General features: G+C 33.0%; 1 non-coding gene across 1 annotated transcript; it reads left to right on the top strand.

Moving 5' to 3' along the window:
- TRNAM-CAU (transfer RNA methionine (anticodon CAU)) lies at nucleotides 1–73 on the top strand. Its single transcript has one exon. It is a non-coding gene; the product is annotated as a tRNA-Met (tRNA).
- The last annotated feature ends 4386 nt before the right edge of the window (nucleotides 74–4459 follow it).

The raw sequence follows: 4459 nt of genomic DNA, 5'->3' as shown, positions 1-4459 counted from the left end.
GCCTCGTTAGCGCAGTAGGCAGCGCGTCAGTCTCATAACCTGAAGGTCGTGAGTTCGATCCTCACACGGGGCAGGCTGCTTCAATTTTTTTTTTTTTTTGGGGGGGGGGTTATTGTACGTTTTGACTTAATAATTTCATTTCATTAATTTTTCGTATTTCTCATTGACATTTGATTCACACAAAAAAGCAGCAACAATAATGCATAACTATTAAAACTCTGAAACCAATAAAAAAATCAAAAGAAATGCTTTTGATACTTTATAATCGAAGATTTTGTGTAATTTCTATTGTGCCAATAATCATAGAACACGTAAGTGTATGTGATGGAATTAAGATGGTGTTTCCGGTCACTTTATATTTAGTCACTTTTTTGAAGCACTTAATGATTTTCGGACGCGATTTTTATCTGGGCTTCATTTTTTGTAAATGATATCACAGACAGAGGTGACGATCACAGCTCAGATTTATATCAAAGTCAAATCAATGTTAGCCAATGCATTTAAGTCATTTCCATGTCAATCGTATCCATTATTTCATATTATGATTGTATAATGCATTCAGAGAAGAATATTGGAAAATAAAGTTCATGATTTCGAAAAAAAAGAAGTGTTAGCTAGTACGTTTATTCTCAAATAATATGAATTCAGAAATTATAGTGACACAATTTTTTAACTATCATGATATATCTTTTCAATTAAATGGCGCAATCAGATTTCCCCTATGGCGGCCGTAAGACGAGTCGAAAACAGCCGTTTTAACCTTTTTTTGGTACCAGCTATACGTATACGAGGTGGTTTGAATAAAACTGAATAATACGGCTGTTTTCGACTCGCCCTACGGCCACCGTAGTAGAAATGTGACTGCGCCATAATCGGGATACTTGTAAAAGGGGGCAATCTGGTAATGCTTTTCAATCCCCGCAATACACTGCAGTGCGTATCAAAAAATTAAAAGTTTACACTTTGAAAAAGCCCTGGGAATTAAAAAATATACAACATGTGGGTGATTTTTTTTTCACATATAATCCTGGGTTTGGGTCTGATCTATCCAATGAAAGTAAAAGTTATAACAGAATGTTACACTTGAGTGAGCACTGTCCAATTTTGTAAAGCTCGCAGAAATCTGTTTGCGCAGAAATGTTCGTTTTCACGCTGTGTCAAGGGGAAATCAAACTTACCCTGCGAAACATTTCTCATACATTTCCCTTGCAATTTTAGTCAATTGAAATAAAACGGATGCAGTCAAGCATTTTGTTCTAATTATTTTGCCACCTAAATTGAAATTTCAACACTTAGCATGCTTATATAGTAAGCACAACCTTTACCCTTTTTGTGCCAACTGGATCTGAGGACATAACTGAATCTGAGCCGCTCATCTCCAGCATTTTTTATCACTTAAAGTGGGTTTACATTTCTCTTCGAAGTGTTTTGGGCAAGGAAACAAGTTGAAAAAGGTAAAATCAATTTTACTATAGCTAAATTCCAAGTGTTCTTCATGATTAAGGTCTACTTTTATTCGCATAACTATTTCAAAGTTCTGCGCAAATCATTTTTCACTAACTTTTCAAAAGTACTGATAAGTGGTGCTCACTCAAGCGGAAATATTTTTCGACAGTTATATCGTCATTTGCTTAAATGGATCTGTACCAATGTTTAAATGTGGAAAAGTCTTCAGGATATTAAAAATATATAATTTTACAGGATTTGTTTCTAAGTGTAAACTTTTTTTTATACGCACTGCTGTATAGGCCTGTACTTTAAAAAAAGTATGCAGTTTGGGATTTTTCGTGTTGTTGATTATAGTTTGTAGAATTTTTTTTGAAGTAAATGTGTGTGTGTTGATATTAACATATCTCATGGTTAAAGGTCAAGTCCACCCCAGCAAAATATTGATTTGAATAAGAAGAGAAAATTCAGACTAGCATAACACTGTGTTCATCAAAATCGGATGTAAAATAAGAAAGTTATGCCATTTTAAAGTTTCGCTTATTTTTCACAAAACAGTGATATGCACAACTCAGTGCTATCCAAATGAACCAGTCGATGATGTCCATCACTCACTATTTCTTTTGTCTTTTATTGTTTGAATTATACAATATTTGAATTTTTACAGATTTGACCATATACAGTGCGTATAAAAAAAAACGGGACAGTTTTGAAAAGTCTATAAAAAAAATTGTTTCTAATTATTATATCTATATTTTGATGTTAATAGATGCTCTGATATCTTATCTTTAAAATGCAATTTAAAAAATATATTTTGTTCATGCTTGAGCGAACATGGGACTTTTTGTCGGGGGTTCAAAAAGAGGCTTGCGCCAAAATGGCAGAAATTAGAAATTTGATGATTAGACTTTTGGCCAATCAGCAGACTTCCTCTTAATCTTTTCATTATCTTTGCCATAATTTTCAAATTATGCTGTCAAATTTCATTTACAAATTTATTTATTTACCTGAATTATTTTGTTTTTCATTTAAACTTCTTTACCTTTGAATTTTCCTTCATAAGTAAGAAAAGAAGACTTTTTGTCAACCCAAGTAAGAAGATTTGCATTATTACTTGGAGAATTTGTAATTATTCAAATCCTTTTATTATGTGAAACAAATTATGTTATGGTACCTATACAAGACATGAATCCTTTTTTCAAGGGGTTATTGAATCCTTCAAGTGTAATTATGTGCTTGGCATGACAAACAGTAAAAGGATTCATGTCTTTCAATGGCAATGGTGTAGCCTATTGACAATTTTGAAGGAGCAAGATAAGGCAGATCGGGTAAAATGTAAAAGTTGTGGAGCGAGCAAGCAAAACATTTCCACTTTTTTTATTAAAATATCAAATTTTGTGATTTTGAAATAATATTCAGAAAATTATATCATATTTCACTTTCTATGTTTTCTGTAATTTTCCTTTTCACTTTTTTCTTGTTCATGATTTTTTTTTTTTTTGGGGGGGGGGTGGGCACCCGATCCCCCACCCATCAGTATGCCATTGTTCAAAGGCACCATAACCTTTGTAGCACACAATGAAAGGATTTGAAAAAAATTGACGCTCTCCCATACTTCGGTTGAAAAAAAAAAAGTTTTTGCTTAGAGAAGGAATATTCAAAGCTGAAAGAGAACATATTAAAAACGAACAACAACATAACTATTCAAGCAAATAAGTAGATTTGGAAACGAATTTTGACCGCATAATTCGAAAATTATGGCAAAGATAATGAAAAGGTTAAGAGGAAGTCTGCTGATTAGCAAGACGTCCGACCATCATATTTATCATTTTATGACATTTTGGCGCAAACCTCCTTTTTAACCCCATACAAAAACATTCCGTGTTCGCTCGAGCATGAACGAAACTAAATTATTTTGATGGTTTTTGAAGGATAAGACCTCAGAGCACCTATTGACTCCAAAATATAGAGATCATAATTTGAAACAAAAATTTTATAGACTTTTCAAATCTGTCCCGTTTTTTTTATACGCACTGTATAGGGATCGACCTGGCTGAACCATACAATATTAAACAATGCTAATTCCACATGTTCAGGGAGGAATTAATCACTGTTTCACTTGACAATGATGAGAAAATTAGAATATTCCATATCTCATATGATAAAATACAAAAGAAATAGTGAGTGGATGACGTCATCAGTCTCGTCATTTGCATACCGACCAGGACGTGCCTATCACTGTTTTGTGAAATTAAGCGAAATTTTAAAATGTCATAACTTTCTTATTTTACGTCCGATTTTGATGAAATTTTCAATGTTATGCTTGTTGGATATTTTTCTTTTTATTCAAATCATTTTTTTTTGTCGGGGTGGACTTGTCCTTTAATAAAATAAGATTGTACTTGAATTCTCAAATGCACTATTCTATAACATATAACCGAGGTAAACTTTGTTTGTTTTTTTTTGCTTTGTATTTAATGTAAACAACATTAATTCAAGGAAAAAAAAGTGGGCTCCGCTGATGAAAATTATGAAAGCCTACATAATTATATTTGTCATCACGTATACGACATGCGTGTTACTTGTATTAAAATACACATTACCTCTTTGAGTACAGCATTAAATTACTAAAGCAGTATGTTGTGTATGTGTCATATTATGTTAAAATGGAAATGAATAACTGAAATAAAATTATGCATATAAAGTAAAACAGACACTATGATCAGATGCCGTGGAACCGGGGTGGTAGGATTGTGAAGGAGTGGCCTTCAACCCCCCCCCCCCCCCGCTTCCCACTTCCAAAATCGTTGTGCAGTCTCTGACGAGCGTGATAAAGGATCCTGCTCATATATAAGCTCAGTAGAAATTTACCAGCACATTGACGTCGTCCATTTTCTAAGTTTAATAAACAGCTTAGGTTTTTATTCATAACTTTAAAATAGGCGAAATATCTTTAGATAAAACATTATAAAACAAACTCGAATACATTCAGGAAATGGCACTACAATAGAAG

Source organism: Lytechinus pictus, chromosome 13 (genome assembly GCF_037042905.1).
Source record: "Lytechinus pictus isolate F3 Inbred chromosome 13, Lp3.0, whole genome shotgun sequence".
In the NCBI taxonomy this organism is placed as follows: domain Eukaryota; kingdom Metazoa; phylum Echinodermata; class Echinoidea; order Temnopleuroida; family Toxopneustidae; genus Lytechinus; species Lytechinus pictus.
This window is presented reverse-complemented; position numbering and strand designations above follow the sequence as displayed.